The sequence below is a fragment of the Petaurus breviceps genome, unplaced genomic scaffold (assembly GCF_028583685.1).
Source record: "Petaurus breviceps papuanus isolate PSGF00001 unplaced genomic scaffold, PetGlider_PUasm1.0 188, whole genome shotgun sequence".
Classification (NCBI taxonomy): Eukaryota; Metazoa; Chordata; class Mammalia; order Diprotodontia; family Petauridae; genus Petaurus; species Petaurus breviceps.
The window spans coordinates 1,640,534-1,654,881 of NW_027185804.1; positions in this window are offsets into that span (position 1 = coordinate 1,640,534).

Genomic DNA, 14,348 nt, shown 5'->3' on the forward strand with positions numbered 1-14,348 from the left:
TTCCTTCCTTCCTTCCTTCCTTCCTTCCTTCCTTCCTTCCTTGATTACCATCTGCCAACTGCAGAGCTCCAGCCCACAGAAATGAGATGAGGGGTTTGCAAGTTCACCCTAAACCAGGTTCTATGCCCCTGAGGCTAAAAAGGTAAATGAAATTATAGACTGCACAAATTAGAAGCATAATACCTGGAAAAAAAAGAAGTCTGTATTCTGAACCCTATTTGGAAAATTATGTTCTGCTCTGGACCCCACATTTTAGAAGGGTCATTGTTTTGCTTTGCCCTGAAGGGCAGAGGAATGAATTATAGTTTAACTATGAGAGCTGTTCCAGAGTTGAACTGAATGCTTCAGAAGGTTGGAAATTCCATATTCTCAGAGATCTCCAAAAATGTTCAAAATGACCACATGAGAGAGATTTGTACTCAGACCTTGGATGAAGGAGACATAAGGGCAGACAGTTTTGGTGTAAAGAAAAAATTTCCCTAACATTTACCAGTCTCTCAAAGTGTAATGGCTAAATCTATGACTTTTAAAGACTCTTGTATATCTGAGAGCTAGAGCTGCAACTGGAGCATGTAGTACTGCCCAGCGAAGAGCTCTGGATGGGGTTTTGAGTAGCCAAAGGACAGTGTGTAGAGAGGAGCTGGTCCTGCTAAGTGACAGAAGAAAGACAACTGACTAATGGGTGCTTGTTGGATACTTACTACAAACAGAGTTCTTGGCTAGAACTATGTATGGGGTGGAGGTGTGGAAGGGATGCAAAGATAAATAAACATGGCCCCAACTATACCAGAGGATGATGGTGATGGTGATTATGGTGATGATGGTGATGGTGATGATAGGCTAACATATAGCAATTTAAGATGAAAAAAGTGCCTTAAAAAGATTATCTCATTTGATGCTCATGGGAGGGAGGTTCAATTTTACAGATGAGGAAACCAAGGCAGACAGAAGTTAATTGTCTTACCCAGGGTCACACAGTTTTAAGTGTCTGAGGCTAGATTTGAACTTAGGAATAGTCTTCACTGAAGGTCCTTTGCTTTATCCACTGAGCTACCTAGATGCCTCTACTTTTTGCCCAAGGTTACATGGCTAGTTTTTTGTGTAGGTGTTAAGTATCTGAGGCCGGAACCAAACTCAGGTCCTCCTGACTCTGGGCTGGTGCTTCACTCACTGAACCACCTAGCCGCCCCGAAAATTCACCATACTGGCATACTGCCAGACTTCTTTTTTTTCTTTGCTTTTTTTGGAGGGCAATTAGGGTTAAGTGACTTGCCCAAAGTCACACGGCTAGTTTTTGTGTTAAGTATCTGAGGCAGGATTTGAACTCAGGTCCTCTTGACTCTAGGGCCAGTGCTCTATTCACTGCACCACCTAGCCACCCCACTGTAGTGTAAGTTTCATTCTTTTGTGTTGTTCAGTCATTGAAGTTAAGTGACTTGCCCAAAGTCATACTGGTGATAAATATCAGAGGTGACATTTGAACCCTGGTCAGGGCTTTTCCCATGTGCTGTACCAACTTCAAATCTGGAGTAACAATCCCTCTCTGCAACACTCCTAAAAATTTATTCACTGCTTAGAAACATCTAGGAATGGAGAAATCCCTACGTCCCATTCCCTTTTTATTGGATCTAATTGTTGGTGCATTTTCCCTTATCTCTAGTTGAAGTCAGTCCCTCTAATAGCATTCTTCTAATGGCATTTAATGACAGCTTTTCCAGTGTTTGATGCACACTCATACAACATGGCATGGTAGATTGAGCCAGAAGACCTGATGCTTGCTATCACATAACCTTTAGCAAACCACTGAAACTTCCTCAGTCTCAGTTTCTTCATTGGTAAAATGAGAGGGTTGGACTAGAGGGGCCTCTGACATCATTTCTCAGTCTAGCTCTAGAGATCTCCAATCCTGTACTCAGATACCATCCCCAATGAGATTGACTCTCCTGTCAGTCTGGGTCTTGACAGAGCCAGTGAGAAGGGGAAGGTTCTTGGTAGGCATAGAAGGAAGGGGGTGGAGGGAACAGGCATCCATATAGAATTTACTGTGTGCCAGGTACACAGTGTGCCTAAAGAGCCCAGCAGATAATCTCCCCCCTGATAACTGAGAGTTGATGGTGTGAGGAATCCTGCCTCTATTTAGGTGTCAGTTATGTGATCTCCAGCTGTTTCCCAGCTCAACAGCTGGAATCCAATATGCTTAGGGCTTATCTGGAAGCCTTGAGTCAAAGAACTCAAATACTGTGCTTACTTCCAGGGCCTTGGAAAAGCAGTTAGTGTTGAGACAAACCTCAGGGGAGGGATTTCTTTTTCTACATCCACTTACAGGAGCTGAGCCTCTGATCCCACCTTGCTATTTCACTTGGGGGCCTGGAGGAGGCTTTGGTGCTAACACTAATTCACTGGGCCAGAGCCAGGATGGGAGGAAGGGCAGGGAAGGCGAGAGAGATGACAGGGCAGGATTCCTGGATTAATCTGACTCAGCTACCAGTCCTTCACTCCAGTCCAGCCTCCACTCCACTCTCCAACTGAAGCATTGCCAGCTTCGAGAGGGAGGAGACCCCCAGAAGCCCAAATTGCCAGTGGGATTCCTGACTCTTGGAGCCAAGGGAAGCCATGATGCATCAACTTATTCTTGAAAATATGCTTCCTCTCACTGAGGCCAGGTCATGATTTGGGGGTGAATAGCTATGGTGTCCCCCATCCCAACTTATGTCTGCCATCTTATTCTTGGGACTCATCTATTTCCTCCTGCTACATAGAACTTTATAACCAGAGTGATCTTTAAGAGAGTTCTGTCCATGCTTGAATGCGTTCTATATTTGGAGATAAAGGAACTGAGTTCAAATCCCATCCTGTTGCCTATTCTCTTGGATGACACAACTAGCTGTCTAACCCTGGGCACGTCACTTAACCCTACTTGCTTCAGTTTCCTCACCTGTAAAATGAGCTAGAGAAGAAAATGGCACACCACTCTAGTATCTCTGCCAAGAAACCCCAAATGGAGTCCTGAAGAGTCAGACACAACTGAAGCAATTCAACAACAGAAACAACTCTGGGTCTCAGTTTTCTCAGTAAAATTAAGGGGTTGGACTAAATTACATGTGAGGATTAAATCTATGACCCTAGATATAATATAATCATAATATAATCATGGGTAAGTCAGTCAATTGCTTGAGCTTCAGTATCTTCATCTGTGAAATAAAATGATCTGGTAGAATATGAGCCCTTAAGGGAATCCATTGCTTCATTTCTTGTCTGTGCTTCCCCATCACCTAGAACATCACCTGGCACATAGTAGGTGCCTTATAAATGCTGGCCTATTGATTTATTTAGAGTTCTTCATAACTCAAAGGACTTGATCCTAAGAGGTACCACATTTGAAACTGAGGTCCAGAGAAGAGGAATAATTTTGTTCAGGGCCATGAAGGATAGATATTGGGAGGGCCAGGACTAGCATTTATGATCCTGACTCCTAATCTAATGCTCCATTTTCCAAAGCTCTATCTCTCTTTCTCTGTTTGTCTCTGTCTCTTTCTTTTTTTCTTAAAAATCGTAATCTTACTAAGTTTGGACCTAGTTTCCCATATACTCTGTTATATTACACAAGATTTATGTTTTCTTTCATCAGTGGGGATGTCTGGCATCTTTGGTATGGACCAATGTAAGCCCAGTTCAATAGGACTATATGAAAGGATCACCAGTAGGATTAAGTTTCTAGCTGTGGTGGCTACTTGTGGCTATATAAGGTGCTATAAAGCAGGAAAACCATGCATGTTCCAGGCCAGACTCTAGAAGTTAAACGGAATGCCTTCGCCCCCCCATCCCCCACCCCACACACCAACTATGCCTTTTTACTCTGTGGATAAGAATATTTTTTCTTATGATGAAGTTTCCTAGATATTAATCACCAAGTATTAGCTAAGCTCCTAGTGTATGCCAAGAATGATTCCAGGTCCTGGGGATACAAAGACAAAAATGAAATAATCCCTGCCCTCAGAGAACTCACATTCTATCATCAGAGTGCCATCTTGGATGAAGGTATGGATGTAATGTTTCCCAAATTTATGGATAACAGGGAACTGAGAAGGACAATGCACTTGTAAGATGGCACACTTGGGATCCCATAAAGATCTGAACAGGTTAGATGGACCTGCTGAATCTAATAATATGAAACTTTTTTTTGGAGGGCAATTGGGGTTAAGTGACTTGCCCAAAGTCACACGGCTAGTAAGTATGTCAAGTGTCTGAGGCTGGATTTGAACTCAGATCCTCCTGACTCCAGGGCTGGTGCTCTATTCACTGAACCACCTAGCTGCCCCCTAAGATGAAACTTAATAGGAACAAATGTAAAATCATACTCTTGGGCTCAGGAAACCTACCACTCAAGGAGCAGATGTGGTCCTGAGAGAAAGCCCTGCTTCTAAACCTATAAAATAATCAATGTGGAAAAACAATAGCATTCCTCTTATCTTGTAGGTTGGTCAAACCACTTTTAGAATATAAATAGAGTGCGAAACCTGGAGTCAAGAAGTCTTGATTCAAATCCAGCCTCAGATTTACTGGCTATGTGACTCTACAAATCACTTAACCTTTGCTTACCTTAGTTTCCTCATCTATAAATGGGGATAATAATAGAATTTATCTCCCAGGATTATTAGGAAGATAAAATGAAATATTTGTAAAGCACTTTGCAAACCAAAAAATGTTATATTCATGCTGTCATCACCATCACCATCATCATCATCATGTGCCCCATTTTAGGAAGGACAGTGATAAACTGTCCAAATATAGAGGAGGAAAAGAACAATGAGGGAAATGGAAGTAAACACATTAAAGAATCCATTGAAAGAATTAGGAATAATTGGTCTATGGAGAAAATTTAGGCAAAGAAAATAGCTGTTTTTAAATGTTTGAAGGCATAGAATATGGAAGATACATTATGATTAATGCCAGGTGACAGAATTAGTCACCACGAGAGGCAAGATTTTTGGCTCAATCCAAGGAAGAATCTCCTAACAGTTGGAAAGTGAAGTGATTGTGTCAATGAAGGTCTTCAAATGGAGACTCTCTGGAGTCTTTTCTGGAATGTGTGTTAGCACATCCTTTGTCTAAGGTCCTTTTCAGCTCTGACACTGTGCATGGTTCTGTGGAACCAGTATCTTGTAGTTTAAGAATTCTAAAACTTAACCATTCTATGATTCTGTGACTCCCAATAAAGACCACAATACCCTCAGCTAACCCCCAACCAAGAAGTACTCTCAGAACGACTCATGGATGTTTCCAACACCATCATCCAACATTATGAGTGGAATCTTTGCTGATGATATTGGGGATTATTCCCCCACACACACCTTCTTTACAGGTTAATTCCCCACAAAAGATTATTACAGTCCTTAGCACAATGTTTGGCCCATATTAGGCGCTCAAGAAATGCTGATTGACTGGTTGGCATATGTTAGCATGTGAATTCTTCTTTTATATACCTCCTTCCCCCCTAACAAAAATTAACAAAGCAAAACAAAACCTGAGCAGGCAGCAGGGAAACAAACCCCAAACAAAACTTTTTTATGTTCCAAGATGTCTGTCTGAAAGATATCATTTCTCTCAACTGTTTAAAGTTTCTCCAAGGCAAGAAACAGTGGAAGCTGCCATGTCGTTGAACATCTGTCTTCTCATGTGGATATTGGGATTAAATTAAGTAGAAGTGAATAGAATGATGTATGACAGGGTACAGATGTCCCAGGCTCAGTGTGATAATTTCATTGCAAAACTATGTGATGAATTCCATATATTACCAAAGTACAAATGCGCCACTTTAGGTAATTGTGATGAAAAGGTATAATGTGCTAGGGATAAACAGATTGTGAACCCGAGGGCATTTTTCCTCTGCACATCCTCCTCAGTCATCTCCGAATAACTTTATTGGGTTTAATGGAAGCCTATTATTATTAGAACCGATTTGTGTTGATTCCTTTAGATGAGATGAGAAATATTCGGAACTCAGGAGTGGGGAAAAAGGAGGGAGGGAGCCAGGAAGCTATAAAGGGCCTTTGCAGGAGAAAGAGCTATAGAATTGGTCATAGGACCTGGGTTCAAAAAGTGTCTCTGTCATTCGTTAGCTGTGTGACTTTGGGTAGGTGACTTAAGCTGTTTGGGCCTCAGTTTCCTCATCTGTAAAATCAGCGGGTCGGGCTAGATGACCTCTAAGATCCTTTTCTGTATTTAGATCTATGTTTCTGCAAGGAAGGGAGGACACCCAGGACAACATTCTCCTGACGTGACTTTAAGAGAGTTCGCTCAGTTTTGGTAGGAGACCCTAGGATTAAAATCCAGCATCCCATGTCAGTGATGGACTGGTTTTTACCAACTAGTAATTGAATGAATTTTAAGGACCCTTGTGAAATTGGGCCACTCGTGATATATTAACTGAACTGTCTTTTGCTGGAGAAGTGTTAAAAACTGTTTCCAATATTAAAATGATAGAAGTCAGAGCTGGAAGAGGCCCTAGACATTATGTAATTTTATGCCCTTCAATCGAAGAAGGAGACTGAGGCACAGAGAAAAGAAGGGGAGGAGAAGGGGAGTGAAGTAAGTCCCTAATTTAAATACCAATGACTATATTTCTAAAGGCAGATCTGCTACTGTTTGTGTGAATCTGGGTTTGCCCTTTTGTCTCTCCCAGCCTCAGTGCCCTCTTCTGTGAAGTGCAATGGTCACTCTAGGTAATCTCTGGGCAGCTCATCTTTGTCTCTTCCCATGACCTGACTGTGATCTATGCTAGAAGCCAAGGGCTGTTGCCTCTCCACCCAGATATCCTTCCAGCCTCCTGGGAGAGACTGAGTGTCAGTGGAATATGATGCATAGATGAGCATTTTTGTCCCAAACTGGAGAATTTGGTCAGTGACTTTTTTGAAGGTCAGTTACAGATGAGAGTTGCAAGACGATTTTGCAGACAACTGAAAACCAGGTAGCTTTTCAAGCCAGTGACCAATCAGTCTGGTGCAGGGGGAAGAAGCCTAGACTTAAAAAGCTGAATTCAAATCCTGCTGCTCATTATATCTGAGACCTATAGCAGATCCTTTCATTCCTCTGGGTTTTGTTTCTTCACCTTTAACAGAAGGGGCTTAGTCTAAGGTTCAAGTGCCTTATGCCAGAATGGTTAGAATTATATGATTCTCACCTTAGAAGGTAAAATGGAAACATAATAATAATAACAAACAACAGCTAGCATTTATATAGTACTTTATATATGTTTGATTCTCACAACAACCCTGCAAGGTAGATGATACTTACTGTCATCAATTCTTTTCGGTGAGGAATCATTTGGAGTTAGGTGACTTGCTCAGGGTCACACAGCTAGTGTCTGAGGCCAGATTTTGAACTCTGGTCCTCCTGACTCCAAGGCTGGTCCTCTATCCACTACACTACATAGATGCCCCCTTGTCCTCAATTTTTACAAATGAAGAAATGGAGGCTGTCTTAGCAATTATTCTGGGAGGTAGGTACTATTGTTATCACCATTTTATGGATGAGGAAACTGAGTCAGAGAGAGGTTAAGGGACTGGTCCAGATCCATACAGCTAGCAAATGTCTGAGGCAGGAATCATACTTAGATCATTTTGACTATAGGCACAGTGCATCTCCCGGGAGCTACCTAGCTAGTAGCAGAAATAGCTGCTGCCATCATTTTAAGGAGTAATAGTTTTAGTAGTAATAACTAAGCCATGTTATAAAGCAACCTACAATTACTTCCGCTCAGGGATCTGAGAAGTCATTGGTGTTGGTGCCCTTTCCATCAACAAGGTCCTGATTCCAGATTATTTTAGGCAGTTGCTGTGGCCAAAACTTCATCTTCCCTTGATACTCTTCTAGTGGGATTCTCAGATAACAGAGACACATAGCGGGCTCTGGAGTCCATCCTCAAAGCCTTCCTAGCAGAGGAGCACTGGTGAGGTCTTGTGTTCTGTTGGGCTAGTCTTGGAGAGGACTATGTTCCTCACCACTCAGGGAATCAAGCCTTTCTGGTCTTGTTACCCAATTCAGTTCCTACAATGTCCTCAAGCAGGCCAGGTGTTACTGTCTGCATCTTGCAGAAGAGGAGACAAAATCATAGCAGCATAGATCTCAAGTGAGATGGAATTTCACAGCATGTCTAGTCCAAATTCCTGATTTTATAGTTTAGGTAAACGTCTTGTTGCTCAGCCATTTCAGTGTCTTCATGACCCCATTAGGGGTTTTCTTGGTAGAGATAGGTAGAGTGGTTTGTCATTTCCTTCTCTAGCTTATTTCACAGATGAGGAAACTGAGGCAAATAAGGTTAAGTGACTTGCCCAAGGTCACACAGCTAGTAAATGTCTGAGGCTAGATTTAAATTAGGACAATGAGTCTTCCTGACTGTAGGCCTGGCATCTATCTACTGTGCCACCTAGGTAAGTATAGGAAGCCAACAAAGGTAAATTGCTAGACTTGAAGTAAGGAATACCTGCATTTGAATCCCACCCTACCTGCTGACTAGAATTTGAGTAACTTAAATCACCATTCTGGGCCTCAGTTCCTTCATCTGTAAAGTGGGAGAGTTGGAGTCCACAATCAGTTCCCTGTGTCCACTGTGGTGGACAGTCCAGTGGTCAGTTCCTTGACCACTCTAGACCTCTGATGCTAGGAATCCTAACTTGGCCAAGGTCACAATCACCAAGTGTCAAAGGCGGCACAACTGTGGCTATCGGCCCATCTCTGTTATGCTCACCCATAAGAGAGGGCCATGTTTCGCTGAGGGGTCAGACCTAGACTTTCCACTTTCACCTGACCTCCACGGCTCCCCAACCCTCATAATACCCCACTAAGAGCACGGGGACCCAGGGAGCTATATCCTTCACGGCTCTTCACCCCCTCCACACAAAAGTCAGTTGTGGGCTAATGCTGTTTTCCAAGCAAATACCCAGTTTCTGTCATTTGGCTCAGCTCCCATTGACCGCACCCTCTCCTGGATGAATTAATTGAGCATGGCTAACACCAAAATGCTCTTCCTATTAAAGAACTGTAACAAGGTGTGTGTGGAGGAGGGGAAGGCTGGCAGCTCGCTGTGCAAGCCTCGGTGACTTGTTTGCTGCTCTTTCCTTAGCAGAAGGAGCATGCAGGCTCAGCCCGCTGGAAATAATTGTGAATAATCTCACTCTATCACTCGCAGGGAAATTGAGTCTGTTCAAGCTACCCCAGTGATGCGACATTTCAGGGAAACAGGGAAGCTGATGTCTAATTCATGCAGCAGAGTGAAAGCAGCCGTCACAAGAGCAGGCTGGAGCCTCTAAGATTTCTGTCCACACTGCGCTCCCTTCCTCCTCTGCGCAGAAGGGGAACCTCGCCAGGGCTGGAGGGAACCAAGGGTGAGATGGGGCGCACATTCTGCTGTTTCATACAGAACCCAGCACCTGATTGCTACCTTAGAATCAGAACCACAGAGGTCATTTAGTCAGCACCCGCCCCCCAACCTCTGATTACAGGAGAGGAAACTGAGGCCTAGAAACTGGAAAGGACTTCCTAGAGGTTCAAGCTGGGAGGGGGAGTGTGGGAGAAAGGGAGACTATAAAAAAAAAGTCGTAAGGTTAGCTTAGTTGCAATATTTCAGCTATCTCTGGCCCTGCTTGGGGAGGTCTTCTCCTGGTCTGGAGATGCTAAGGCTGAAGCAGAGGGGCATGGGGGTTGGGGATGGAGGGAGCTGGTGGGAAGGAAGCTCTGTCCAGTGGCAGACACGCAGTCTCCAGAATATAATAGCATCTCTCATAGCAGAAGATGTAGCCGAGGTGGGTGTGACTGTTTCTGCAGAGTAGGAGATGACCTGACATGGTGTTATTTCAGTGGTCCTCTCCCCACCCCCCAATCTCTCTCTATACATGAGCCCCAGCAGCCTACCATAATGGTGTCACAGTGGGAAAAAGTACTAGTTCTGGATCCAAAGGGCCTGAGTTCAAATACTGCCTGTGTGGCCAGAGGCCTCAGTTTCCTTGTCTGAGGGAAGACAGCCTTCTAAGATCTTCCAGCTCTGGATCCATGATCCTATTTTTAGTATCCCCACTTTGGATTGAGGCCTTGTTGCCAGATGGCCTTTATCAAAATACACATTATGTGCATGCTATGGTGATGGGCACCAAACATGGGTACCAAAGTTATCCATGCATATAACATGGGTTACTTTTTTTCCCTTTATTTTGTTAAATATTTCTCAACAACATGAAAAAATTTTAACATTAATTAAAAAAATTTTTGAGTTCTATATTCTCTCCCTCCCTCCCACTTACCCCACCCCCACCCCTTCAGAAGGCAAGCAATATGATGTTGTTTATACATGTGAGGCCATGCAAAACATTTCCATATTAGAACATGGGTAACTTTGAACCCATAAGCACTCATTAAGCTTAGAATCCTTAGAGATAAAGTTAAGTCAACTCCTTCAGGTTTTAGAGAACATGGCTTAGGTCCACTGAATCCTTGGTGGGGTGGGGGTTGGGAGGGAAAAATAACCAATAACAGGAAAAGCCAAGAAGGCATAGAATGCCAATGGGTCAGGGTCTTTGTCCCCTTTAGAACCTCAGCATGAGGCAGGACAGCCCAGGGCTGTCATTGCTGATGTTGTCCGCTATCTAGCATCAAGACACTCAACAGGCCAGAAGAAATGTTCCTTTGGAAAGGCCATACTTACTCAACAAGGGTTTCAGAGTAACATAATACATATAAAGTGCTTCAGAAACCTTAACATGTCAAATAATACTACATAGTATTATCACCATCAAAACAATTTGCACAGCTAGAAATTTGGGGCCCCGAAACAGAAGTGCTAGAAAAGGGCTCCTTTCCATTCTATTAACTGGAGCTGTCCAGTCATGGAGCAGAGGAGGCATGGGACATTCTCCAGGACAGGCATGGGGAACCTGGAGCCTTAAGACCACATGTGGCCTTCTAGGTGCTTAAATGCAGTTTTTTGATTGAATCAAAAAATTATAGATTGACTAAATCCAAATGTACAGATTGACTGAATCCAGATTTTATAGATTTGTTCTGTAAAATTTGGATTCAGTCAAAAGGCTACTCTTAAGGACCTAGAAAGCCATATGTGACCTTAAGGCCGCAGGTTCCTCACCCCTGTTCTAGGAGATTGTAAACTCTTTCAGTAGAATTTCAGAAACACAGAGGGTCCTTCCAGGTTATTTATTCTAACCTCTCACTCCACGCAGGAATCCACATCACTGAGTGGGGGTTTTCTAGTCTCTTTTGGAATTCTTCAACTGAAGTTGGACTAGATAACCCCTAAGATTCCAGCCCTAAGATTCTATGATAATGGTCTAATGAACTGTCTGCACTTTGATCTACTGGAGGATAGATATTCCCTGAAAGGAAGGTGAAATTGGACCAGCCTCCATCTCATCTTTAGACATCAGGTTGGAATCCAGTCCAATATGTGCTCAGCTTTTAGTGATTGCATCTGGAAGAAAGAAAGATGACACTAACATGTCTTACCTTTTTAACCACCTCCTCCCTTTCAGAGGTTGTTAGTGGCATGGTGGATAGAGCTCTCAGTCTGGAGTCAGGAGGACCTGAGTTCAAATCTGGCCTCAGATACTTACTAGCTGTGTGACCCTGGACAAGTCACTTGACCTCTATCTGCCTCAGTTTCCTCAGGTGTAAAGTGATAATAGCACCAACCTCCCAGGTTGTTGTGAGTAATGAGATAATATTTGTAAAGTTCTTAGTCCAGTGCCTGGCATTTAAATGCTATATGTAAATGGCATATAAATGCTATATAAATGCTTATTCCTTTTTTCCCCCTTTCACATCCCTTTTAATCTTTTTCTTTTTCCACAAAAATCCTGGACTTCAGCACTGACAGAGCTTTTTCTCTTTTCTTAATTGTCTTTGCCTTATCCTCTGCAATAATAGCTCTTCCATCTACCAGTATGAAGGTTAACAAAGTGTTTTCCTTATGTTAACTATTCTGGGTCATGCACATATTACTTTCTAGTAAAATGTATGTTCTTAGAACACAGCAACTGTCTCCATTTTTGTCTTGGTAAAGCCTGTGCCTTTTGCAGCCCTTGGCATATTTTAAGTGTTTAATGAATGCTTGTTGAATGGAACTGAGTCCTCATTTTTCAGATTAGATGGCCAAGGCCCAAAGAGGTTAAGTAATATGCTCAGAATCACAGAGATAATTATAAAAATAGTAAGAACAGTTCACACACATACATATAGTACTTACTGTGTACTAAACACTTTACAACCCTGGGAGATAGGTACATTTATTATCCCCATTTTACAGATGAGGAAACTGAGGCACACAGAGGTTAAGTGACTGCTCAGGGTCACACATTTAGTGTCTGAGGTCAAATTTAAACTCAGGTCTTCCTGACTCCAGGTCCACACTCTAATCACTGCACCAGCATATGTGGAAGAAGCATGCATTTGAACCAAACTTTTCTGCTTAAGTACCTATGGTTCTCTTTCCATTGTCCCATGACTGAAGTCGATTAATTACACATCCAGCTGCTGTGACTTAACCTAAAAGGTGTGACCCTTGTCCACAGAATGTGGTCAATGTTCTACCACTTTTTAAGCATCCACAACTGAAAAAGATTTCCCTTCCCAAAAGCCTGTGGCTTCTGTAAAAGGATTGTTGTGTATGGGTGTTTAAGCCTTCCTTTTGCATCTTTTAATTTATTGATGTGAGCAAGCTGTCTTTCCTGAATCTTAATTGGCACCACCTTCAAGATGTGGTTTCCAAATGGGACAGCTGTGCATGTGATCGGCGCTCAGCCCTTCTAACTGTGAGCAGGCCGGGGGGAAAAGAGGCAAAGGAGGCTATTTGCTAGCTCTGCTGGGTCTGTGTGTCATCTAGGGCACTGATGCGTAAAATACATTTCAGGTTTGGGTAGGGTTTGGGGGGCGGGGGAAGACTCTAGCCAAGTCTTTAGTTATTTTTAATGCAGAGGCTGAGAACCACGGGGAATATTATGAGTTCCAAGATTTCTGATAGGGCTGATACTCGGCCTGCATGCCTCCGACTTCAGTAGCTGAGATACACTGCTGTCGGTCTTTATTCATTTATTTATCATGCGCCAATTCCCCCCAAAAGAAAACACTTCTCCTGGGTGGGAAAACCCAGCTTCAATGGAGAGATTGCATTTAAATAATTTAAATGCAAAATTACTTGACTGATATTTCGAAAACTGAAACAGTCACCATCATTTAACTGGGCTGGTCAAGCCGGAGATGGGTAGGCAGTAGAATAGTCTTCTGTGTGGATTAGTGGAGGCATTTCCTGTAGATCTGAATATGGAAAAGAGGAATATTGACAGTACTTTCAACCTTTCCCCTTTTGCACCCACCAACCCAGGAGGGGTCTATAGTTGTGGTTCTCCAATCTAAATGGTAATATAGATTCATTTTATTGCTCTGGTTTAGACTTGTGATTTCATTTGTATAGAGAACCCCTGTAAGGAAACTCCCTCTAGCAATGGCTATTATTGAATATTCTGCAACATAAAGTCTTAGAGTGCTATGAAGCACTGACAGATCAAGCGATTTGCCCAGGGAGACTCAGTATGTGTCAAGGTCTGGGATTAAACCCAGGTCTCTTTAAAAAAAAGAAAAAAATATTTTAAATTAAATTTTCATTCATTTCAATCAATGCAAATCTGTCTTTTCCTCTCCTACCTCTTCCCTGATCCACCCTCCCACTAAGAAAGGGGGGGGGGGAAACCAAGACAAGTTACAAATCTGTTTAATTAAGAAAAACAAATTCCCACATCAGCCATGTTTAAAAAAAAAGTCTCAATCTACACTTTAAATCCTTGACCTGTCTATTAAGAGGAGGGTAGCATATTTCGTGAGTTCTCTGGAATTGTGGTTGGTCAGTACTCTGATTCGAGTTCCTAAGTCTTTCAAAGTTGTTTCTCTTTATAATATCATTGTTACTGTATAAATTGCTATCCTGGTTCTGCTCACTTCACTCTGTATCAGTTTGTACAAGTCTTCCCAGGTTTCTCTGAAACCATTCTACATTGCAATTATATTATATCACATTCACACCAAAACTGGTACAGTCATTCCCCAATTGATTTGTATCCCTTTAGATTCTAATTCTTGGTTACCAGGAAAACATCTATAAATATTTTTGTACAAATAGGTTCTTTTCGTCTTTCTTTGATTTTTTTGGGTATAGACCTAATATTAGTTTCACTGGGTCAAAGGACAGTGCATAATAATTTTTGAGGACCCAGGTTTTTTGAACTCTGACTGTGAGATCTAGCCCTCTATGCACATGCTACCTTTCAGTAGAACTACCTTAAAAATTTTTC